Source organism: Stenella coeruleoalba (assembly GCF_951394435.1).
Source record: "Stenella coeruleoalba genome assembly, chromosome: 5".
Lineage (NCBI taxonomy): Eukaryota > Metazoa > Chordata > Mammalia > Artiodactyla > Delphinidae > Stenella > Stenella coeruleoalba.
In genome coordinates this window covers 2,494,226-2,521,102 of record NC_137150.1, presented here as the reverse complement: position 1 = coordinate 2,521,102, position 26,877 = coordinate 2,494,226, and the positions used below count along the sequence as shown (strand labels likewise).

Genomic DNA, 26,877 nt, shown 5'->3' with positions numbered 1-26,877 from the left:
TATTTTGTTGAGGATTTTCATCAATATTCATCAGTGATATTGTTCTGTAATTTCCTTTTTTTGTAGTATCTGTGTCTGGTTTTGGTATCAGGGTGATGGTGGCCTCATAGAATGAGTTTGGGCATGTTCCTTCCTCTGCAATGTTTTGGAAGAGTTTGAGAAGGATGAGTGTTAACTCTTCTGTAAATGTTTGATAGAATTCACCTGTGAATTCACTTTTCTTTGTCAGAAAATTTTAAATCACAGTTTCAATTTCATTCCTTGTGATTGGTCTGTTCATATTTTCTATTTCTTCCTGGTTCAGTCTTAGAAGGTTATACCTTTCTAAGAATTTGTCCATTTCTTCCAGGTTGTCCATTTTATTGGCAGAGAGTTGCTTGCAGTAGTCTCTTAGGATGCTTTGTATTTCTGTGGTGTCTGTTGTAACTTCTCCTTTTTCATTTCTAATTTCATTGATTTGAGTCCTCTCCCTCTTTTTCTTGATGAGTCTGGCTAATGGTTTATCAATTTTGTTTATCTTCTCAAAGAACCAGCTTTTAGTTTTATTGATCTTTGTTACTGTTTTCTTTGTTTCTATTTCATTTATTTCTGCTCTGATCTTTATGGTTTCTTTCCTTCTGCTAACTTTGGGTTTTGTTTGTTCTTCTTTCTCTAGTTCCTCTAGGTGTACGGTTAGATTGTTTATTTGAGATTTTTCTTGTTTCTTGAGGTAGGATTGTATAGCTATAAACTTCCCTCTTAGAACTGCTTTTCCTGGATCCCATAGGTTTTGGGTCATTGTGTTTTCATTGTCATTTGTCTCTAGGTATTTTTTGATTTCCTCTTTGATTTCTTCAGTGATCTCTTGGTTATTTAGTAACGTATTTTTTAACCTCCATGTGTTTGTGAATTTTTACGTTTTTTTCCCTGTAATTGGTTTCTAGTTTCATAGCGTTGTAGTCAGAAAAGATGCTTGATATGATTTCAATTTTCTTAAATATATCAGGGCTTGATTTGTGACCCAAGATGTGATCTATCCTGGAGAATGTTCCATGCGCACTTGAGAAGAAAGTGTAATCTTCTGTTTTTGGATGGAATGTCCTATAAGTATCAATTAAATCTATCTGGTCTATTGTGTCATTTAAAGCTTGTGTTTCCTTACTAATTTTCTGTTTGCATGATCTGGCTGTTGGTGTGAGTGAGGTGTTGAAGTCCCCCAGTATTATTGTGTTACTGTTGATTTCCTCTTTCATAGCTGTTAGCAGTTGCCTTATGTATTGTGGTGCTCCTATGTTGGGTGCATATATATTTATAATTGTTAATATCTTCTTCTTGGATTGATCCCTTGATCTTTATGTAGTGTCCTTCCTTGTCTCTTGTAACATTCTTTATTTTAAAGTCTATTTTATCTGATATGAGTATTGCTACTCCAGCTTTCTTTTGATTTCCATTTGCATGGAATATCTTCTTCCATCCCTCACTTTCAGTCTGTACGTGTCCCTAGGTCTGAAGTGGGTCTCTTGTAGACAGCATATATATGCGTCTTGTTTTTGTATCCATTCAGCAAGCCTGTGTCTTTTGGTTGGAGCATTTAATCCATTCACGTTTAAGGTAATTAGATATGTATGTTATACATATGTACGTTACTTTTACCATTTTCTTATTTGTTTTGGGTTTGTTTTTGTATGTCCTTTTCTTCTCTTGTGTTTCCCACTTAGAGAAGTTCCCTTAGCATTTGTTGTAAAGCTGGTTTGGTGGTGCTGAATTCTCTTAGCTTTTGCTTTTCTGTAAAGCTTTTGATTTCTCCATCGAATCTGAATGAGATCCTTGCCAGGTAGAGTAATCTTGGTAGTAGGTTCTTTCCTTTCATCAACTTAAATATGTCATACCACTCCCTTCTGGCTTGTAGTTTCTGCTGAGAAATCAGCTGTTAACCTTATGGGAGTTCCTTTGTGTGTTATTTGTCGTTTTTCCCTTGCTGTTTTCAGTAAATTTTCTTTCTCTTTAATGTTTGCCAATTTGATTACTATGTGTCTCAGCATTTTTCTCCTTGGGTTTTTCCTGTATGGGACTCTCTGTGCTTCCTGGACTTTGGTGGCTATTTCCTTTCCCACGTTAGGGAAGTTTTCGAGTATAATCTCTTCAAATATTTTCTCTGGTCCTTTCTCTTTCTCTTCTCCTTTTGGGACCCCTGTAATGCAAATGTTTTTGTGTTTAATGTTGTCCCAGAGGTCTCTTAGGCTGTCTTTATTTCTTTTCATTCTTTTTTTTTTATTATTCTGTTCTGCAGCAGTGAATTCCACCATTCTGTCTTCCAAGTCACTTATCTGTTCTTCTGCCTCAGTTATTCTGCTATTGATTCCTTCTAGTGTATTTTTCATTTCAGGTATTGTATTGTTCATTTCTGTTTGTTTGTTCTTTGATTCTTCTAGGTCTTTGTTAAACATTTCTTGAATCTTCTCGAATTTTGCCTCCATTCTTTTTCCGAGGTCCTGGATCATCTTTACTATCATTATTCTGAATTCTTTTTCTGTAGGGTTGCCTATCTCACCTTCATTTAGTTTTTTTCTGAGGCTTTATCTTGTTCCTTCATCTGGTACATAGCCCTCTGCGTTTTCATCTTGTCTAACTTTCTATGAATGTGGTTTTTGTTCCACAGGCTGCAGGACTGTAGTTCTTCTTGCTTCTGCTGTCTGCCCTCTGGTGGATGAGACTGTATAAGAGGCTTGTGCAAGTTTCCTGATGGGAAGGACTGGTGGTGGGTAGAGCTGGCTGTTGCTCTGGTGGGCAGAGCTCTGTAAAACTTTAATCTGCTTGACTGCTGATGGGTGGGGCTGGGTTCCCTCCCTATTGGTTGTTTGGCCTGAGGCGACCCAACACTGGAGCCTCCCCAGGCCCTTAGGTGGGGCTTATGGCAGACTCTGGGAGGGCTCATGCCAAGGAATACTTCCCAGAACTTCTGCTGCCAGTGTCCTTGTCCTCATGGTGAGACACAACCACCCCCCACCTCTGCAGGAGACCCTCCAACACTAGCAGGGAGGTCTGGTTCAGTGTCCCCTGGGGTCACTGCTCCTTCCCCTGGGTCCCGACGTGCACACTACTTTGTGTATGCCCTCCAAGAGTGGAGTCTCTGTTTCCCCCAGTCCTTTCAAAGTCTTGCAATCAAATCCTACTAGCCTCCAAAGTCTGATTCTCTAGGAATTCATCCTCCCGTTGCCGGACCCCCATGTTCAGAAGCCTGACGTGGGGCTCAGAACCTTCACTCGAGTGGGTGGACTTCTGTGGTGTAAGTGTTCTCCAGTTTGTGAGTCACCCACCCAGCAGTTACGCAGTTTGATTTTACTGTGATTGTGCCCCTCCTACCATCTCATTGTGGCTTCTCCTTTGTCTGTGGATATGGGGTATCTTTTTTGGTGAGTTCCAATGTCTTCCTGTCGATGGCTGTTCAGCAGTTAGTTGTGATTCTGGTGCTATCTAAAGAGGGAGTGAGAGCACATCCTTCTACTCTGCCATCTTGAACCAATCTCCCATTCATTTCTAGTTTAATGTTATTTTCAGAGAACATAAGCATTATGATTTTAGTCCTTTGAATTTTACTGAATTTTTTTTTAGTGGTCTATCTTGGTAAATATAGCCTGTACATTTGTAAAGAATATATGACTTCTACAATTTTTGGATGTAGTGTTCTATCAATACCAACTGGGACAAAGTGGTTAGTAGTGTTGTTCAGATCTTCTCTTTTTTTTTCTGATGTTTTTATCTAGTTGTTCTATTAGTTTCTGAGAAGAGGTGTTATAATCTCCAATTATGGTGATGGAATTGTTTATTTCCCATTTTATTTCTGTCATTTTTTCTTCATGGATTTCGATGCTGTGCTGTTGGGGACATACATATTTGTGATTGTTTTGTCTTTCTGATAAACTGATCCATTTATCATTATTTCTTTTCTCTGTCAAAAGTTTATCTGATATTAGCATAGTCACTTCAACCCTCTTAAACTTACTGTTTTCAAGGTATATATTTTTCCATCTGTTTACTTCCCACTTCTCTTGTAGGAGGCACAGAATTTGGTCACACTTTTTACATTCATTTGAAGTATTTTTCTTTAAAGTGTTTATTTCATTGATATTTAAAGCTAATTATTGATATCACTAAATTTGTCTACTATTTTATAATTTAATTTTAATTTATCTCTTCTGTATTGTTTCTGTTTCTCCTGGTACTTTCATTTGGATTAATTGAACATTTTTATAATTCCCTTTTGATTTACTCACTGATTTTTAAACTATATCTGAATTTTATTTTGTTGATTGTTCTAGGGATCAGAATAAACAACTTTAACTTGACACAGTGAATTTAAGGTTGATGTTGCATCCGTTTATGTAAAATGCTAAAAAACCTGTAACCATTTATGTCCATTTACCCCTTCCCCAATCATTTATTGTATATTTTTCATATGTACCACATCACATTATATTAAAAGCCCACTATATAGATAATTGTGGCTTCAAACTGTTGTATGTATTTAAAGTTATTAAGGGGGAATTGTTTTTTATAATTACTCATTACGTTTACTATTTCCAGTGTTCTTCATTCTTTTTTGAAAAATAACATTTCTATTTGATATCATTTGCATTCAGCCTGAAGAAATTGCTTTAGCATTTATTGTAGTACATGCGGGCCTGCTGGTGATAAAACCTCTTTGTTTTGTTTTGTCTGGAAATATCCTTATTTGACATTCATTTCTGAGGGATATTTTTGCTGCATATAGGATTCTGCATTGACAGTTTACCTTTTATTTTAGCTCTCAAAGATTTATTTCACTCTCTTCTGACTTTGTTTCTAATGAAAAGGCAGCAGTATTTTGAACTGTTTGTTATATGTAACATCATTTCTCTGACTGGTTTTAAAATTTTTCTCTTTGTTTTTAGAATTTAACAGTTTGACCAAGATGTACCTTGGTGTGGTTTTCTTTGTATTTCTCTTGTTTGGCCTTGCTGAACTCCTTGAATCCATATATTTATGTAATTCATCAGATTTGGAAACATTTTTGCCATTAATTCTTCAATTATATATATTTTTTGCTCCATTCTCTCTCTCCTTTCCTCTGAGCTTCAACTATAAGAAGCTAAATATTTGGTTCATAGTCCTGAAGTTTAATTTTAAAACTATGTTCTTTTATTATAAAATTATTTAAAATGTTAAAGTTTGAGTTGGTATGGAATTCAGTTTCTTAATTTCCTTTCCAAGAGTTAATGTTCCCAAGCATTGTAGACTGAGTGAGTATAATGTCTGTTTTCAATGCATATTTTTTAATTCTCTTAAAGGGATTTCCCATGTTCTTCACAAACAATTATCTTACCTTTGGACATTTTCCATGTGATTATAAGATTTTGAGTTCTCTTGGGAATCTTCATGTGTAGGTGGATATGTTATCAGTAGTCATAAGTAGGAGATTAAACAGGTGTGATCTGAGACCTGTAGCGGATTTAGACAGTACTTTTGTTATGTAACTCATAACTCATTCATATAACCAGGTGAAAGCATCTCAGACCAGAGGAAATTCTACTGTCTCTTTGTTTAGGGAGTTAGAGATTTGATATTTTATCTCCTCCTCAGAAGACAATGTTATCTTATTTCAATGTAATACTTCCATTTCTGGTCAGGGATAAGTAAGTCCACAGCATGTGCGGAATGTATCACCAGCAGGTTTATAGTGGTATTATTGTACAAAGCAACCGCAGAGAGATTCAAGAGGTATGGAACTGTAGGACATTTTTTGTAACATCCTATGGCTTCAGTTTTAAACCATGCAGACAAGTATGGACCTAACTCAGTTTACTGAATTTTTTTAAAGGAAATTTCCTTCATCCGTATTGTTTAGGATGTTTTTCTCAGGATTTAACAGCTTATCCTCAGCTGATATTTCTTTCTTAACATAAAACTAAATTTATTTTGCCCCAAAGGCAACAACAAATAATCAACTTTTGATGACATGGGAAGATATATACGTTTGCAGTTTAACATAAGTTTTATCTTTAAACAGGCAAGTACCCTGGGAAAAATTAATATCATTACAAACCAGCAAGAAATAAAAATTCTATCTTGTGAAATACCAATTGCTTCAGAGTAATCATTGCCATAAGGTATGCACTATAATTTGGGAATATGCCTTCGTCTCCACAGCCAGGCAGAGTACCACTTCCTTTTTTGATCAAAACTCCTCCTGAGACCAAAGCTGAGGCTGGCCACACAGAGAATGAAAGGAGCAGGAATGTAGCTAAGTATACATTCCTGTAGCATCAGAGCTGTGGCTGCATCAGGCAATGGAGGGATTAGGTGAGGAAGGAAAGGAACAAATACTTGGGATTGCATCTCTGACCTCTTTCTGCTTCCTTTTTAATGCCTGGGTGTGGGATGGGGTTGATACGGCCACCTAAGTAGTAGGTGATAACGTGTTATTTTAATATTCAGTGACTTTGGGGGAATTTTTATCAAGTGATTTATATTTAGTGTTTCTGAATTATTAAGGCTAATGAGTACCTTTATTATATGGGCATGTTAGAATGGCAAGTGTATTTGAAATTACTGGATATAACTTTACCTACATTAACGTAAATCTATCTGAGCACACTTTGACTCGTACTTTTCAACCATGAGTTTGGACCTTCTACTTCTTTCAACCCTTAGTGTGCTGAGCATTTGGGAGTTAACTGTGCTCTTATTGTTGTGTTCTCCCTCAAGTCCAGAGAACAGCTCACTAACCATCGCCTCTGACAAAGAAATGGTAAGGACAGTCCCTGCCTCAAAGGGTTTGCAGTCCAGCTGGGTAGACAAGTGCAGAGTAAGAGACCGATGCGATGCATCACATGCAAGCACCACACGTTGAGAGGACCGTCTTACTCAAGTTGATCCTGAGCAACTCCAAGACAAGAGTAGGCTCTTGTACCTTTGGGATCTGACACGCTCTACAGCAGGGTTTCTTAACCTCAACACTGTTAGGTTTAGGCCAGATAATTCTTTGTTGTGAGGATATGTCCTGGGAAGGATGTTTGGAAGCATCCCTAGCCTCCACCCACTAGATGCCAATAGAACCCACGCCCAGCTGTGACATCCAAAAATGTTTCCAGATGTCCTCTGGGGGCTAAACTGACCCCAATTGAGAGCCCCTAAGGGCTCAGCAAGTATCACACAGAAAACTCTTTGAATTTTAACCATATGTTAAGATAAAGCAAGTATTTTAAAATTAAAAAGCAGGCAGTGGTATCATTCTTTTGAGCAAGAGGACATTCGACAATTTTGAAATTTCTGAAGTCAAATAATAACACTTCTAAGAAGCCATTTTATTAGGTTCCGAAATAAATAATATGCCATTAAAAGTGAATGGGGTAAAAGGATCTTTCACCTGCCTGAACCCACAGGTATCTGTTTTAGTTTGGCCAACACTTTTGCTATTCCTCCAAAAGTTTTAGATCATTCACTCAGAAAGTTTAGCCTTTTTATTCAATCCAATCCTGTCCTAGTAAGGCCAAGATCTACTGACAGATGAACAGTACCAGGTTGATAACATTCCAAAAGCCCTTTCTCGTTCTAATGAAATTGTACAGCATTTTAGGAAAATAACAAGTTGCATGTGACTGTCACAAGAGAAGAATTTTATAGTATGAATGAAAAACATAGAAGAGACATTTACAACTTAACAAAAGCCATCAGCAAAGGGGAGTGAAAATGATGGGTAGGGAGAATGATGCTATATATCACCAGTATTTCTTAGTGCTTGAAGAGGCTTAAATTCCATCATCATTATCTAGCTGCATCAATATCATTTAAATAAAATTGCTCATACATAATCAGGATTGTGTCTTTGGAAGTTCTAGCGTTCTATTTTAGGTTGTTTATTTTCTACTTGATAGAATTTTCAGTGATATCCCATGGTCTTAAGCAATCTCCTAAGTCAAAAGACCTTTTTAGATTCTATTTAACCTATTATTTGCATCAAAGAGGCAACGCCTGTTAAGTGGTATAAGGTATTACCTGCTACTAAGGTATTTGTATGAAGACAAATTACCAAAGTAAAAGGTTCTGTACCCAGTTCCAGTGGGAGGTGGAGTGAGTTTCCGACACCAACAAGCACTTCTTGGACACTGACTGGGTGTCCTACAATTCAGCTTAGGCCTGACGCTGTCTAGCTGGAGACCACATTATATCCCACAGGTTAAGGGCTCAGTCCTACAAGGCTGCCGCGCACTCCACTTCAGATACCAGGTCACCTGTGCTTCTGACAGACCGGCTAAGCCCCCTCTTTGGGTTCCATTAATTTGCTAGAGTGGCTCACAGAACTCAGAGAAATATTCTGCTCATGAGATTAGCAGTTTATTATGAGTGTAACCCAGGAACATCCAGATGGGAGAGATGCATATGGCAAAGTGTGGGGAAAGGGCTCGGAGTTCCCCTGCTCTCTCTAAGTGCCTCACCCTCTCTCCCAGAGTCCCCACATGTTCGCTAACCTGGAAGCCCTCTGATCCCCTTCCCTTTGGGTTTCTATGGAGGCTTCATTACACAGCCCTGATTGGCTTACCAATGGCCATTGGCAGTTAAGTCACCCTCCACCCATCTTCACTTTCAGGGGGTGGGACTGAAAGTTCCAACCCTCTAATCACATGGTTGGTTCTCCTGGCAACTAGCCCCCATCCTTAAGTGTGGACCAGAAGTCACCTCTTTAGCATAACAGAAGACAACTTCATCCCTCTCAAGACCAAATATATATCTCTTCTTATAAATCACAATGTCGCACAAAGGATGGAGCAGGAATTGGGGATAGAAGGGTCTTCCTGAAAATCAGACCATCTTAGGTACAAGGGAATAACATAAAACCCACAAGCATTAGCATGAAAGATGCCCAGGAGAACATAGGTACGGTTTAAAATTTGGGCAGAATGGAGGAAAGCAGACAGATAATGTCTCACTAGCAGTCGTGTACATCTGTGGTCAGTTCCACAAGTAAAAACATTCGTATTAAAACAGCCACTGCAACTAGTGTGTGCTTTATCAGTAAAGAAAGGGAAAGTAAACACAGAAGGAATTACTGAGGGATCTTGGCGATTGGTTCTAACAAAAGGAAAAGTCTCTAGCAAACTGTAAAAATACAGAGTGTTACTAAAAGACATTTCAGGGAACAGTGGTCTCTTGGGTACCAATAACTCAGACACTCCTTTTGTTGCCTATCAGTCAAAATGCATGTGCAGTAGACACACACACTAATAATGATGGCTAATCCGTATTGAGTCCTTACTTTGTGCAGAAAATTATTTAATCCTTGCAACAATACTCTGAGGCAGTTCCTTTGTTATCTTCATTTTACACATCAGGAAATTGAGGCTTAGAGACGCGAAGTTACTTGCCCAAGGTCACACAGCAAGGATTTGCACCTAAGCCTGACAGACACCAGTGCTTAAGTATTTATCTACTCTACACCATGGTGCTTCAGTGCAAATGAATTAGATGCTTTGCATCCAAGTGAAGGGCCAAACCCGCTGTGCCCCTCTTGTGTCGACCTGCTTTCCCCTGTCTCCCTGGGTCTCCAAGTCCCCCAACTAGATTTCTTGGGAGATTTGTCTTTACGGTTTGGAAACCAATGAACTTGATGGCCACTAAGTTTATGCCAACTGTCTTGTCAAAGCCAGAGTGTGTTAGGAGTTGCATTGGGAGGACTAGGGTATAAGGCGGAGAGACTTGTAACTAAGTGTGCCTGGTATGGTTCTGGCCCTCAGTGAATGGTAGAAATTCCTTAGCAATTCTCAGTCATTGTGGGCAGAACCAGCCCATCCAATAGGGATTCTGAACCATAGTGGAAACAGGCCCATGTTGCTGGGCAGGAAGGGTGGAGAATTCCAGACCTGGCCCCTGTTTTCCCCATGTTGCGACCTGCAACAACCAATTTATTTTCCTTTTTCAGGGCCCCTCATGGCATATGAAATGATTGGATAAGAATATAATCTGTAAGAGCCTTCCAGAAATGCTTGATTCTGTGAAATCTCAAGAAGGATGAAAAGTTACTGAGAAGGGAGGTGTGTTATGATAAGTAAATAATCATGGTTCACTGTCAATGAATGTCTGTAATATGTCCCTTTTGCAAGTAAGGAAACATACGAGACCTCCTTCCCCATCTCCATCCCACTACATCTTGCATATGGAACCATGCGAATCCAGAGACTGAGTTCTGTTAATAAGCTGTTATTGTCATGGATTCATTTGCCCTTTCTGCTTTATTTTCCCCCCATGTGGGTGGCAGTGCGAGTAGTGGTTAGAACCCGGCATTTGTAGCCATGATAAACCATGTTCTGATTCTTGATTCTGTCACTTACTAATTGTGTGACCTTGGGATGTGACCTTGGGATGTGACCTTGGGAGAGTTCACATAGTGGGAGGCAGCCCCTATGTACCAATTGCTAAACCTCTAAATCAGAAAGTTAATAACTGCTACCTGAAGATGTTAATTAAATGTGATACTGCACATGGCATTCATTAGGACTTTTCCGTTGAAAATAACGGAAACTGAACTCAACCTGGCTTAAGGAAAAAAGAGATTTTAACAAGTCTAAGACCAGTCTCACTTCAAACATAGTTAGAGCCAGGTGTTGGAAGGGTTTCATCAGAATCATTCTCTTCCCAGTTTCAAGTCTGCTTTTTCATTCTAATTCTCAGGCAAGCTCTTCTCAAGGGGAGACAGAGGTGGCCAGGAGCAACTCCAGGCTTACTCAGCTCAGTGAGAAGAGGGATCTTCTTTGCCAAGAGTCCTAGCTAAGTCCTCAGCTTGGGTCTCATTTCCATTCCCAAACCATTCATTGTGGTGAGAAGGATGGGGCTTGATGACTGGCCAGGTGTGCCAGCAGACTCTTAGAAAATTTGGCTTATAAACACCACAAAGAGTATTTTTGGACTCATGCTATGTGACAATTCTCCTTAGGCAGAAATTTAAAGGAATTTTCTTGAAAACCCCCTTTGAAATATATTTATGAGAGAACCATTTCATTAATTAGAGCTGGGCAGAAAATTTACTCTGAATCTTGGTCAGAGATGCTTAAAATACCAGCCTTTGTTCATATACTGCTCCTAGGAGCCTAGAGTGGGATCTGCCCTATCCAAAGCACACTAATCAGGGACGTGGGAGAAGTGATTTCACCAAAGGAATACCAGGGTGAATTTACCAGAAAGGGGAAATGGACGTTTAGGCAAAGACAAGCTGTACCTGATGCTTATCGTACCACCTGACACACACAGCATGATAAATTTTATGTCTACACAATGTTCAATAAATATTTTTGAATACCTGCAGCAGGTAAGGGACTGTCTAAGGTACCGGGGACATAGTAACAGTGTCCTCAAGAAGCTTAGAGTTTAGCAGAGAGAAGAGAAAATTCAGAAAGTAGACAAGAGATTTTATTTCTGTTAAGCAGGTCATAATAGAAGCAGAAGAAGTTGCTATGGGAACTACAGCAGGGCAGTAATAACAGTCTTGAAGCAGGAAGAAACTTCCCAGGGGAGGCAACATGTACACTGAGATTCCAGAGGAATGGCAGGAGTTAATAAGATAAAAGAGGGGGACTCCTCCAGGTCTGTGTCCATTGGCTATCTGAGCTTAAATTTTATCATCTTGTAAAAGGCCAATAAAGATTGGATATCTTTAGCCCAGCTTGAGGGATGTTGAATTCAAAAGAGAGAAAGAGAGCAGCTGGCTGAAACATTCTGTTGAAATTTTGGGAACCTACCAGCAGAGTAGAATATTCTTGTTATGAGTATTCATTTTGGAGACACCATGTAAAAAACTTTTTCTTTAAACAAGAGGAAATCAAACAAAAGTTTAATAACCTGTATATGTGGGAGAGACCCAGGAAAACTGATAACTCCCCCAAGATATTAATTTTAAGAAGACTACCATTATAACTTAACATCCAAAATAAGATTTATTTTGTATGTTAAACAAAATAAAGATTTGAATAAATAAGCAAGTAAGATTTATTTCCAAAGAAAACATGAGATTTCCTGGACAGTGGGTTTAGCCAAGACTCTTACCCACCTGGACAGGACCAGTTGGGCAACCATAAACCCAGGAGCTGGCCCAAGGAGCAGGTGCTTGGGGTAGAGGAAATTCAGGCAGAGCTAGGGTGGGAGCATGAGGACCATGCCTACTCAAGTTTGAGCCAGGCAGGTGGGAAGGCAGGAAGGGAGGAGGGAATGGCATGTTCATCCACACTTCCGTGGATCTTGGAAATACAAGCATTAGATTGGTACAGAGAACTCAAACCATTGTGCCCCAGCATCCCATGCTTCAGAAAATCCATGCTTCCAAAATTCTATTACATGTCGTAGAACCCAACTTAAAGTGGCTTATAGTAATTTGAACAAGAAAGTTGGATTTGTTAGAAGGATGCTGGATTGTTTCAGATTGGGGAACATCTTAGAAACCAAGCTTTCTGACTCCTAGTTTAGATACTCCATTTCTTATATATTAAAGCAACTAATACACCACTGGCCATGGGGATATTCTGGAGACATGGGGCCAAGGCTTGCTTTACTTTGACCTGTCCTTCTGCCTTTTGTAGTTTCTTTTACTATTTCCATGGTGCCTAGAGTTAGAACTTTCTATACTTTGAGTTACTGGAAGGAAAATTTTGTGAGGATAGAACCAAAAAAATAATCAAATGAAACTATTTAGGAAAATTCTACAATCCTACCATAGAAAGAAATACCCCATGGTATTTGGGGAAGGGGTGGAAGTGATCTACTTTAGAAATGTGTAATGTTTTCTGCAATAACAAATGCTCTGTCTTGGATTACACCTGGAAATCCAACCCTGAACGCATCTGTAGATTTTGAGAGATGGGAAGCATTTACAAGTTTGGGGGTTCTGTGTGGAAGCAGTGACATTGCTTTCGATCTTGACAAAAGGATCAACCCAGCTGTGGACCCTAGAATCTTATATCTTTAGTTCTTCCACCTTCCACTCTTGAGTTCTTCATCCTGATCTTAGAGGAAAAGCTTTCAGTTTTTCATCATTGAGCATAATGTTAGCTATGGGCTTGTCCTCTATGGCCTTTATTATGTTGACATACGTTTCTTCTATATCCATTCTGTTGAGGGTTTTTATCATGTAAGCGTGTTGTATTTTGTCAAGTGCTTTTCCCGCATCTATTGAGATGATCATGTGATTTTTAACTTTCATTCTATTAGTGAGGTGCAACACATTTATTGAGTTGTGTATGTTGAACCACCTTTGCATTCCAGGGATAAATCCCACTTGGTCATGGTGTATAATCCTCCTGATATGTTCTTGAATTCAGTTTGCTCTTATTTTGTTGAGGACTTTTACATCTGTATTGATCAGGGATATTGATCTATAGTTTCCTTTTTCTTGTAGGGTCCTCATCTGCCTTTGGTATCAGGGTAATGCTGACCAGGTTATTCTCAACACAAATGTCATCTACTTGAAGAGGCTCCTCTGACTACTGTCCTTAAAGTGGCCATAAACTCACTAGAATAGTTTGATTTCAAAATGTTAGCAATTTTTCATCCCGGTCTGTATCCATACCTCTTAGCTTTTTAACTCCTCCCATTAAGAGGTGGAATCTTGTAGATCTGATCTGCCCGATAGGATGAAACCAAAGTGACAGAATAAGCATGGCCTGCTGGAGGATGACAGTCCATGTGGAGGAGAACCCAGGTGCCTCAGCATAGTTCAGCTGATCCCCATACATGTAAGAGACTCAAGCCAAGATTAGTAGAGCCACTGACCCAACGTGAAGCTGTTCACTGATAAGTAAGTGAGGTTGACTGAGTGCAGGAGAATCATCTAGCTGATCTGTAGCAACAATAAATGCTTATTGTCTTTTTTTTTTTTTTGCAGATAGCATTTTTAATTTAGAGAGGGGTTTGCCTGCTTTCACTTTTTTTTTAACATCTTTATTGGAGTATAATTGCTTTACAATGGTGTGTTAGTTTCTGCTTTATAACAAAGTGAATCAGCTATACATATACATATATCCCCATATCTCCTCCCTCTTGCGTCCCCCTTCCACCCTCCCTATCCCACCCCTCTAGGTGGTCATCAAGCACCGAGCTGATCTCCCTGTGCTATGCGGCTGCTTCCCACTAGCTATCTATTTTACATTTGGTAGTGTATATATGTCCATGCCACTCTCTCATTTCATCCCAGCTTACCCTTCCCCCACTCCATGTCCTCAAGTCCATTCTCTACGTCTGCGTATTTATTCCTGTCCTGCCCCTAGGTTCTTCAGAACCATTTTTTTTTTAGATTCCATATATATTTGTTAGCATATGGTATTTGTTTTTCTCTTTCTGACTTACTTCACTCTGTATGACAGACTCTAGGTCTATCCACCTCACTACAAATAACTCAATTTCGTTTCTTTCAATGGCTGAGTAATATTCCATTGTATATATGTGCCGCATCTTCTTTATCCATTCATCTGTCAATGGACACTTAGGTTGCTTCCATGTCCTGGCTATTGTAAATAGAGCTGCAGTGAACATTGTGGTACATGACTCTTTTTGAATTATAGTTTTCTCAGGGTATATGCCCAGTAGTGGGATTGCTGGGTCGTATGGTAGTTCTATTTTTAGTTTTTTAAGGAACCTCCATACTGTTCTCCATAGTGGCTGTATCAATTTACAGTCCCACCAACAGTGCAAGAGGGTTCCCTTTTCTCCACACCCTCTCCAGCATTTATTGTTTGTAGATTTTTTGATGATGGCCATTCTGACTGGTGTGAAATGGTACTTCATTGTAGTTTTCTGTTTTTGTTTTTGTTTTTTTTTGCGGTACGCGGGCCTCTCACTGTTGTGGCCTCTCCCGTTGCGGAGCACAGGCTCCAGACACACAGGCTCAGTGGCCATGGCTCATGGGCCCAGCCGCTCCGCAGCATGTGGGATCTTCCCAGACCGGGGCACGAACCCGTGTCCCCTGCATCGGCAGGCGGACTCTCAACCACTGCGCTACCAGAGAAGCCCCCTCCTTGTAGTTTTGATTTGCATTTCTCTGATGATTGGTGATGTTGAGCATCCTTTCATGTGTTTGTTGGCAATCTTTATATCTTCCTTGGAGAAATGTCTATTTAGGTCTTTTGCCCATTTTTGGATTGGGTTGTTTGTTTTTTTGGTATTGAGCTGCATGAGCTGCTTGTATATTTTGGACATTAATCCTTTGTCAGTTGCTTAATTTGCAAATATTTTCTCCCATTCTGAGGGTGTCTTTTTGTCTTGTTTATGGTTTCCTTTGCTGTGCAAAAGCTTTTAAGTTTCATTACGTCCCATTTGTTTATTTTTGTTTTTATTTCCATTTCTCTAGGAGATGGATCAAAAAGGATCTTGCTGTGATTTATGTCATGGAGTGTTCTGCCTGTGTTTTCCTCTAAGAGTTTTATAGTGTCTGGCCTTACATTAAATCTTTAATCCATTTTGAGTTTATTTTTGTGTATGGTATTAGGGAGTATTCTAATTTAATTCTTTTACATGTAGCTGTCCAGTTTTCCCAGCATCACTTATTGAAGAGGTTGTCTTTTCTCCGTTGTATATTTTTGCCTCCTTTATCAAAAATAAGGTGACTGTATGTGCATGGGTTTATTTCTGGGCATTCTGTCCTGTTCCATTGATCTATATTTCTGTTTTTGTTCCAGTATCGTACTGTCTTGATTCCTGTAGCATTGTAGTATAGTCTGAAGTCCGGGAGCCTGATTCCTCCAGGTCTGTTTTTCTTTCTCAAGATTGCTTTGGCTATTCGGGGTCTTTTGTGTTTCCATACAAATTGTGAAATTTTTTGTTCTAGGTCTGTGAAAAATGCCATTGGTAGGTTGATAGGGATTGCATTGAATCTGTAGATTGCTTTGTGTAGTAGAGTCATTTTGCTTATTGTCTTAAGTCACTGAATTTTGGGATAATTTATTGCATAGTAATAGCTGGTATATTTACTGCCTTATAGTTCTTATCACTATCTGAAAATATCTTGTATATTTATTCATTTGTTAGACTCTACCACTATAAAGTGAGCTCTCTCTTGGCCCTAGTAAGCCAACACCTAAACTAATATATGATAGTTACTCAATAAATATTTGTTAACTGAGAATAAACGGGAAGTAATACTCAAGTACCATTATGTATAGGTCCTTTATCTCCCTCTTCCTTATTTTAGTCTTCCCAAGAGCCCTTTAAAGAAGATATTATTATTATTTTTCAAATGAAAGGCAAAAAAGTTAAGTAACGTGCACAAGTCCAATAATTATAAGAAATAAGAGTTTACTAATGTATATATAACATCTATGGGCTAATCAAACTATTGGCATAGGAAGGCACGCATTGCTTGGGACCAGTTGCTATTACTTTTGGTGGTATATTAATATAACAACCTGTTTCTAAAGATACTTCAGATCTATATAATGCAAACTAAAAAGAAGTCATAACTGCAAGTTATTTATATGAGCCAACGATTTACATTTACTGACTCAGTTCACAGGTAGGTATTTGACAAGTTCTTAACTGCACCCATTGACAAGCAGTACAACCCATGGGTGAGTCTCAGAGCTGCTGTGTTTTGCTGTGGGACCTCACACAGAAGACACTGTCACAGGGTGAATCTCTGAGAGCCCCTGTGTCCCAGTTGGGCTGGAACCTCAGGTCCCTCGGTTTCAGGCTAAATAGAGCTCATTTCCCATCTTCTTCAGAGATGGGAACCAGAAGAATCAAGGTCCTCAACAGGGTCAAGCCTGAGGATTAAGAGTGGTGAGAAAAAGAAATAATCTGTCACACTCAAGGAAAAATTTGCTATGGCCCCAAGGGCACTGGGGCTGTGCGTGGGCATTTTGGGGACAGAAGTGAAGCAGGTTATGGAAACTTTTTTATATTGTTATGTTATTTACACACTAAAGGGAAAGCCCTTGCAATGTAGTTGCTTTGACAACAAGAACAACAAGCAAGGAACTGAGCTACCATGGGCCAGACAGAGGACTGGGCTCATCACCTGGGGAATCTCATTTATTCTTCTCAAGAGCACTGCCAGGCATGCCGACGGAACTATACTTTCACGCTGCAATACACGGAGTCTCAGAAAGGTTGTTTGGCCCAAGGTTATCCATCCTTGCCAAGGTCAGACTGATAATTATTTCCTCCTTGTATCAAATGGGTCCTGTAGAATTTGCCACATGGTTTTAACAGTTTTCTGTAAATACTCAAACTCTTTTGACCTCATCCTTCATTTCATATGTAGTTTTGAACAAAATACCCATCTGCAGTAATAAAGGCATTTTGGCTTTTCTGATGGCTGATTACCATATGAATAATAGTATCTGTACTAATTTCGAGTTAGATTTTCTTGTCTAGCAATATATGATATGAAATATTATACTAATAGGAGCAATACTCATCAGAAATAGCAACTTCAGAGGTGTTGGCACCTATCTTCCTTTGGAGCAAAAATGATGCCCACATTGGCTCTCATGAGATTCTCACATTGAAATAAATCTGACTTTGCCATATAGTTTCCATTTAAAGTCACTTTATTCTATTTAAAAACATAGCCATTCATTTCTTAGTTTCCCCAGGAGGAAGGAGAAAGCAAGGACAAATATCAAATCAACAAGGAAAGGGGTTTTGGCCATATGGTTATTTTAAATAACTATTTGGTTTGAAGAATGGGTAGCATTTGAATCCATTGCTATGTTTCCTCTAACTGCTTTTCCTTGCCAAGAGAGGAGAATTAAATTTGACTGGCTCATGTTTATCCTCCAGCCCTGACGATTTCCTAGGTTATTTGCTGTTTGTGGCTTTGATGGCATAGTCTCAGCCCTAGGAGACCTTATTCCAGAGGAGAGAGCTATAATTTAAGTTGGTTTGATTTCTCTTTAAGTTGGTTCGTATTTCTCTTACTTAATATCATTAGCAAAGAGTTTTTCTCCAAGTAATTAGCTGTTCTTTTGGTTCCTTCTCTCTTGGTGATCATTGACTGTTTTCTAGTGGACAAACCCAGACCAGAGAATTATTTTCTCTAAAAACAAATAGGAAAAAAATGAGTGTGTCCACATGTATTAGCTTCAAGAATGCCTCTTTCATGTCAGTGAAATGTGGGTTGGAATAGCTAAAAGATTGGATCTAAGTTTTGCTTTAATCCTGATAAAATAGGGCAAACTCTAAATATTTTAAACTCAAGAATTAGGGCAAGATGGGGAGAAACGCACTGTGTGTTTTTGTGAAATCAGTTCAAAATGCTGCACTGTTGTAAACAAGGGGAACCAATATGGACACGTTTGCCTCCCAAGCCTCAGTGAGATTGAAAACATTGGTTATGGGGTGGCAAACAGAGCAATCGGAACTGTGGAAACCTGACTGCTCCCAAACAAACTCTGTGCAGTTACAAGCCCAGAGAACACCCATGGAGCTCTCAAACTGGGTACCAAAGAAGGCGGAGGCTGCCAACTTCCAAGCAAGCAACAGTAGGAAAGGAACAACCCAGCCGGGATGAGCTTGCCCTTCTCAGGTGGGCCCAGAATTGCTCGAAGAAAGCAACATGGAGCCTGGCAGTCAGGGAGCCACAAATGAAAGCTGTATTCTAGCAGACGCAGGGGAAAAGACAGAGTCTTTATTAGTTAAAGAAACTGTGTGTTTACAGTGTTATTAATGGGCTGCGTTATGTCAAAACCGTCTCTTGCCAGCCAGTGCAGAAGTAGATGCTGTAGCCACATGTATGGTAAGGTGTTTTAAAACACTGGCATTTCTCGGTAGGCTGAGGATTTACGTGCCGGCTCAGCTGTGTGGGGTCATTTTAAGATGTTACTGATTTTCGGAATCCTAGAACAAAGCTTCTCAAACTTCCATGTGCACAACACAGTCACCCAGGGTCTTGCTGAAATGCAGGTTCTGATTCAGCAAATCTAGGTGAGGCCTGAGACTCTGCATTTCTACCTATTCCCGAGTGATGACAATGGTACTGGCCCATAAATCACATTTGGAGTTGCAGTGTTCTAGACCACATTATGTCAACATAATGAGGAAAGGGGAGGGCGGTTTGGAACAAATTAGATTATATACACAGGATATCGTAGAATAAAATGACGGACTTTAATCAGCATTTGAACGTGCCTATTGCAATATGAGATAAAAAAGACACTTGCATTTAGAAGACTCATTTCTTTTTTCCCACTGAGCATAGCAGTTACAACAGAAGCAGAATTTGGTAATATACTGTTATCTTCGCGTCAGTAGAGACTCAGAGCTGAACAAGCAGGTAAGCATCTTGCCTCCACACCCAGTGCTGCATCCACAGTGTCCAAAGGGCCCCCTCCTCGTGTTCGGCATCAGGGCAGCTGCCGCAAACCCCCTCGCATCCTGCTGTGTTAGTTTCCTGTGGCCGCTATAACAAACTATTACAAATGTGGTGGTTTAAAACAACAAAAATGTATCCTCTTCCTGTTCTTCAGGCCAGAATCCCAAAATCCTTATTACTGGGCAGAACTCACGGTGTCCACATGACTATGCTCTCTCCAGAGGCTCTAGGGGAGAATCTCTTCCTTGCCTCGTCCAGCCTCTGGTGGCTGCCAGCCTTCCGGCACTTGTAGTCACATCACTCCAGTCTTCAGAGCCAGCTCTGTCTTCCCATTGCCTTCTTTGAGTGTGTCTCTGGGGAATCTCTGTCGGTCCGTCTCTTATAAGGATACTTGTGAGTGCATTTAGGGCCCACACAGAATATCCAGGATGATCTCTCCCTGGAAGATCCTTACTCACATCTGTGGAGACCCTTCTTCTGCACTAGGTAATATTTCTGGGGATTAGGACCTGATATTTTGGGGGGCTTTTATTCAGCCCATCACACACAGCTAACTACTTTTGCACAATTCCTGAGGTATGCTCAGAAAGATTTACTAGTGTGGCAGGTCAGAGGTAAGACATGCGGTCATGGGACAATTGTCAGCTGAAGTACTGAGACAGCCATTCATGTAACACAGGGTATCAGGGCAGATCCGTTTCTCAGAGGTGCATGAAGCCTTACTCCATTTATAGGGTATTTATAGATGACATCGTCTGCCATGGAATTTAGGTTGTTGGGCAATGTATCTTCACAACCTGCTTCTTAGATCTCAGGTAATAAGCACTGCCCTGTTTTTGTTGTTGTTTTTCAAACGTTTAACACGCTTTATTGACATAGTTATAGATACACAGGATATTGCAAAGATAAGTACACAGAGGCCTCTTACACCTGTCACCCAGTCTCTCCCAAAAGTAACATCTTGCATCACGATAGTATAGTATCAAAACCAGGAAATTGACATCCATATAATTCGCAGAGCTTTTTCGGAAGACTCATATTTGTAACTGATTAAATAATAACACAGGACTTTAAAATTTTTTAATATTTATGTTACAAATGTCCTTTATTTAGTCCAAATGTCATCTTTACAGACCGTTCCAGCACACAATTAAAGGTAAAAGGCATCCGTGGTTTAGAGGCATAGGGGCACTCTCGCCAGGAGATGGCACCTGACATGTATGTTATGAACCTCAGGAACCAGCAAACTGCTGCAATGCCTTCTCCCTGCGGCTTCCTGGCATTTCATTTGCTACCGTAGAGCGAGTAATGAAAGAAATTTAAAGGCATGAATCCGACATCATACTCCGCTTAGAGCCTGTAGTCTTGTTTACATGTATTGTTAGAGCTTTGGTGTGACGGGGTTTTGATTTTCATAGCGGACCTTCATGAATTGTAATGAATTGTGCAATATTTTTAGGGAAGGTTATTATTTTCTGTGAAAAGGATCTTATACTTTGAATGTTAAGGTCTACGCACTCTTCTTTACTTCACATTTTCTACTTCTGATGTTGTCAGCCTGGGTATATGAGAAAGCGTTAAGGAAATAGGTGAAAATGGGACAGCTGCGTGGGTGCACTTCCAGGAGAGGACCATTTGGAAACCAGGTGGAGCTGAGGAAACAAGACAATGGTAGGCCAGGGAGGAGTTTAATTTCTGTGAGGCAAAAGAAAACCCCAAATCACACCTTCTCCCTCAAAGAGGGGGGAAACATCTCGAGGGGAGCGCTGACGCATGTTACATCTGAAAGTAGTGCTGGGTGGAACCACATCGGAAGTTGAGGCATTTATTTGTAAAAATACTGCATTGAAATACTATTTATTTTGCCAAGTGTTTTGGCGCCCTTTAACTTGCATTCCGCCCTCACCTTACCCTTGTTCTTGTCCTGACCATGGCTCCTGAATAGAGGCTGGGAGCTGGGGCTGTCACTGCCGGGACTGCCCCGGGAGCTGAATGTTTCCAGACTTCCAGCTCTCTGCCAATGCTGGGGAAGCAGCTCCAGGAGCACCCCAGATTTTCTGAGGATGAACCGTAGGTGCTGGCTGTTGGATGGGAGAGCACAGCAAAGGGTTAGGGAGAGGTACCCAAAATAGTAGAGAAGAATTGATGGAGATCTGGGGACAACACCCACATAATTTGCTATTATTTCCAATAATAATCTCTCAAAAACCCCTCAGCTCAATCCCTGCACCAGTCTCTATGTCCTCATTCGCAATTGTTCTCTTGACTCAGTGACCTGTTATCCCAATTGTAGTGATACACACGTACTGTCGGCAGACTCCCTCACAGGGGCCCTTGACCTAGAAGGAATGCTGTTTGGGATGGCTGCCCAGGGTGGGGTGGGGCTGACAGAGAAAGCAACCCTTGTCTTTTCTTTCCCAGACTTCATTAGAACCACTGACCTTAATGAGTTATGGATTTTTCTCTCTGTTGTCTCTTCATACAGGGGATCTGGCAGGGACAAGAGCATGAATCAGCACAAATATAGAGCCATGATTGGAAAACACATTCAAAGTAAGTAATACACTGGAAGTAGAGAAAAGGCATAATCTTTGCATTTGAACATTGTCACGCATTTCCTATACGGAATCTCTGTAGCTCTTCTGTGGTATGGGAGACTGTCTATCAGTGAAGATAACCAGCAAAAATCCCCCTGCCCTATGAACAACCACCGAATTGGAGGAGAAACATAATCATATTTTTTTTGTGGAAGTAAATGACAGATTGGTATATGGCATACATTTAGAAATGTGCAAAAATTATAAGTGTACAACTCAATATATTTTCACAAAATTACCCGTATGGCCAGCATCTAGATCAGGAATGACCACCAGAAGCCCCCTTTCACCTCCTTGCAGTGAGCAGGCAATCACTCTGCCTACATCCCATAGATTAGTTAGCCTGGGTTTGTACTTCATATAAATGAAATTGTGCAATATGTCCTCCCTCTGTCAGGCTTCTTTTGCACAGATATTATGTTTGTGAGATTCATTCATATGTTGTTTATAGCGATAATAATTTGTTTTTTTTCATTGCTGTGAAATATTCTCCTGTGTGAATATACTCCAATTTATTCCACTGTTTACAGTGGATGGACACTGGTTTGTTTTTGGTTTGGGGCTGTTAGGAATATGGCTGCTATGAATATTCCTGTGTGTGCACATTCTTGCATTCTAGGACATGTCTGGGGACATACAAAGACCTGCTGGGTTATACATAGGAATTAAATTGCTGTGGTTTACAGGGCTTTATTGACATTTGTATGTTTATGAGTAGAATTGTTTATGTACAACTCAGGACAAGATTGCTTAAAACAAGCAAGATGCCTCCTCTCATACCATGGGTATCATTTAATTCAAATTCCATTTTCAGGAGAGCATTTTCTAATACGGTAACCCCTTATGCTAGTGGAATTATAGTCTGTCTATTATACCTAGCATTTATCTTGTTAAGCAATTTAAATGATTTCTTCTCCTATACATGGACATGTTATGAACCCATTTTCAAAAGCAAGGGGGGCAATGTAACAAAGTAGCACCTGATCCATTTCTAAAAGGCGCGTAGGTAATCCCTAAGTCTTATCTGTTATGCCCACATTAAATAAGATAATAGAAACTGTGCTCACCTATTCAGAACTCTCTATTCTTCATATTTTTAATCTGTTGCAAGGTATGACATGTCACACCTCTTTTAAGAGTAGCTTTCAAATGTTTTGCCTTATTATAAGACTTACCCACAAAACTTGTTAAAAAAATAGATTTCCAGTCCAACTAGATCAGACGCTATGAGGAGGAATCTGGGAATGACTTTTTCAAAACTGATTTTATGATCAGGCAAGATTTGGAAACAGTGAGAAAGAGTATTACAAATTGTTGCATATTTGGTACATTCAAACAATGATATGTGTAGAGTCATGATTTCTGAGGTTCCCTTTAAAAAAAGACTTGGGCACCCAATAAATGGCATGGTGGGTGTGTGTGTATAGAGGTAATTACTAACACTTATATTTTTTTCAGTTCTTTGATATTACTAGTCATTTGTGTAGTGTTTTCATTCATTTAACAGATCTGTTGAGTGCCCACAAAGAACTGTATTATTTAAAAGTTTTACATAATATGACTCCTGCCTGAAAGAATTCTAGGTATGACACTCACAAAAGTAGCTAAATCATAAAGCGTGATGATAATGTATAAATAAAGTTCCATAGGAGTGTTCAGAAGAGGGAAATAATTCCGAACAACTTTTTGCCTTTTCTGTTTCAATTCCACCTCTCCTCCATGCACACTGGAGAAAAAATCACTCGAATTCATGGGGACCCACATTCACCATTACCATTTATCAAAAACGTGCATCCACATGTTGAAGTTAACACATATACAGATCAAATTAGGAAACAGAAATATGAATAACAGCATACAATGCTGGTTTGTCAGCTTTCCACTTAATTTTAAGTCTTTTCAAGACAAGAAAGTGTGCTATTTGCCCACTGCTCTTTCCTCCAAATTCCAGAACAGTGCCTAGAACATGGCAGGGGATCAATAAATATTTTCTGAATGAAGGATAAAAAGATATAGTAGGGGGCTTCCCTGGTGGCCCAGTGGTTGAGAGTCCGCCTGCCGATGCAGGGGACGCGGGTTCGTGCCCCGGCCCGGGAAGATCCCACATGCTGTGGAGTGGCTGGGCCCGTGAGCCATGGCCGCTGAGCCTGCGCGTCTGGAGCCTGTGCTCCGCAACGGGAGGGGCCAAGGCAGTGAGAGGCCCGCGTACCGCAAAAAAAAAAAAAAAAAAAAAGATATAGTAGAACTTAACTACATTATTGGTAACAGTAGATTTATATGACCCTAAACATGGATCTAATCTTTGACCCTCTAATTCTACCTTTGAGGAAAGAATCTAAGAGAAGAAAATCACTATGTAACATGTAGATAATGTGTGGCTATGCAGGTATCATCGATGGTCAGTAGAATTATGTATGACATAAAGTTTAATATTTGGGTGGACTTAGGCTTTGGAATCAGAAAGAGCTTAAATCAACTCTCACCCTGCCTCTTGCTCCCTGAGTGAACCAAGGTTTCAGTTTCTGTGAAGCGTGGTTGACAATAACAGTTTCTATACTCATAGAATTGTTGAGAGGATTGCATGAGGTAATTCGGGAAACGCTAGTTGAACAGAGCCTGGCACACGGTACAGATTTCATAAATAAGAGCAGCTTGCCATTAGTCTCACCCTGTGCGTTAGAGAAACTGAGTCCTTACCCCAATAGTTTCCTGCAGTCTGTTGGAATATTGGCATAAGAAAAGGATAAATCTGTGGTGATTAGAAGTGTCAGTGGTGGCCTTTAGAGCAGTTCCACATCTGACCCACACAAGCATATGTGGCAGCTCTGTCTGTGAAGCACTGTTATCATTCTCGTTATTATTATTAATGTTGGTCTATTTCTCAAAATGGTATCCTTAGAAGGAGAAAGTATCCTAAGTATTCCAAAAAGCTGGTTAATCTACTTGCTGCCTAAGATATGGCCAATAAGATTAGTAAATGTTATTAGGAGAAATTTTATGTGGAAATATGTATAATATAGTGTTACATATACAAATAGAACCCCAAGTTGTAATTAAGCTAGATTATCACTATTCATATATAAATACGTGGTTTGTAAAATAATCGTTGGAGTGGCAGCATGGAGTTGTGGACAGTTGTTTCTAATTCAACAACTGTACATTGATTCTTGTTATAACATTTATGTAATAAACACACACATTTAAATATTCATATCCATCAGCTATGAAGGAACTTTCAGGGAATGAACTCAGTTTCTGAATTAGGAAACTCGTGTTAATCTAGAAAACAGAAGGCCAGCATGGTCTGCTTTAAGAGTAGAGCCTTTAATTATACTCCAATAAAGATGTTAAAAAAAAAAAAAAAGAGTACAGCCTTTGGTTCTGGCTCAGAAGTACTGTGGCCGTAAGAACCAAGTGACTCTGATCCTCAGCTCTTGGCTTGAGCTGTTTGTAAAATTTGTCATCTGAATTGAATAATTCAAATGGAAGAAATATTAGTAATACAAAAATCGTTGGCCCCGTTCACAGTGATGATGAAATAAACAAGGTTACATCATCTGTGGCCTGTGGAGTCCCCACGGGGCTTCTGCATGTATTATATCCATGAGGACACCACCCCCTAGTGTGGGGAGGTTGGCAGGGGATCCCCATTTTAGTGGTGAGAAAAATGAAACTCAGAGGGGTCAAATGTCCTTTCCAGGGTCATGGCGCCATTAAGTGGCAGAAGCGGGACGTGACCCAGGTTTCCTCATTTTAAACCTATTGTGCCAAGGTCAGAGGCTAAGCAGTTGGGAGTTAATGGATGTAAATAAACTATATTTGGGCCCATTTGGTTGGGATATCAAACCGTGACCTAAATTTGCCTCCTTTTCCAATGTGGAGTTTCTTGAGAATGTCAATTAATCTCTGCTAATTTTGTTGAATCAGCAGCCAGACTAAAATAATCTCACTGGGAGGAAAGTTGTTTCTTCATTTATCTTAATGGGGAGTTAATTTTGAGACCTAATTATCAGAAACACTGTCCCTTTGCACTTGGAGTAACCTATGCGGAGCTGCAGAACACAATTAGCTGGTGTAATTTCAGTCCATGCTCACGTGGCTGTAGGATTTGATGCCTGGGGTGGGGAGCTCAGGAAAGGAAGTTTAGGTGCTCACTGTTGCTCTCTGAATACAGGGAACTTTTCTTCTGATGTTTCTCTGCATCAGGGGTTGATCCCCATCTCCTTATCTTCCTGAGTCTAAGAATGTAGTTCTTCCAGACATGTGCATGTATTAAGTGGTTTGCTTGTGTGTCCTTCAAAGCCTATCACAGAAAGTGATGGGTGGTGATAGGGAAGTGGTTTCACATTCCTGAAAGATCTTAAATTTAAACTCTGACATTTTCTCCAGAAGAGGATATACAGATAGACAATTTTATGGCATAGTAGTTGAAAGTGTGGGTTTTGGAGTCAGGCTGCCTGCTTTCCAGTTCTGGCTCTACCTCTTGGTGCTGTGTGACTTTAGGCCACGCGCAGTCTTTCTGTGACTCAGCGTCTTCATATGTATAATAGGGAGAATGATAACAAGCACCTTATGGAATTGTTGCGGGTGCAATGAAAATACACCTTTTAAGCACTGGAAACAATAAGCCATTACTATTTGTATGTTACAGTAAAAGTGGTAATTTATAAAGTGTAAGTATTTAAAATACACTGCAATTTTTTTTAACCTGATAGGGCATTTCTCCAAATTTTTTTTATGTGTTTGATGTATTGAAAGCCTCAAGAAATGGAAATATTCCTCTTGCTGGAGAATTCCCTTTTGGAAATTTCCTCGTGGATTCATGTCTTCGTGTTTGTGATGAGCGTATATATCTTCCAATTTAAAATCAAATCACATTCACAAAAACGACTTAACAGAAATAATTCTAGTCAAAGAATTTATTCTAACAAGCACTTTAAGCCCTCTCCCCATTCTATCAGTGCATTTTGGTGG

At 39.8% G+C, this 26,877-nt stretch overlaps 1 protein-coding gene across 7 annotated transcripts in view; it reads left to right on the top strand.

Annotated features, from left to right (window-relative positions):
* The window catches only part of RARB (retinoic acid receptor beta), a 1,070,304-nt gene that overhangs the window by 146,682 nt on the left and 896,745 nt on the right, over positions 1–26,877 (top strand). For 2 of the 7 annotated variants that reach the window (XM_079921511.1, XM_079921513.1), the window contains exons 1-2: positions 9,705–10,046; positions 21,792–21,859. The gene's annotated coding sequence lies outside the window, so the exon portion shown is untranslated. Of the gene's footprint in view, positions 1–5,655; positions 6,319–9,704; positions 10,047–21,791; positions 21,860–26,877 lie in introns of those variants that run through there. The other 5 variants (XM_079921514.1, XM_079921515.1, XM_079921510.1 and 2 more) reach the window with 4 other exon arrangements.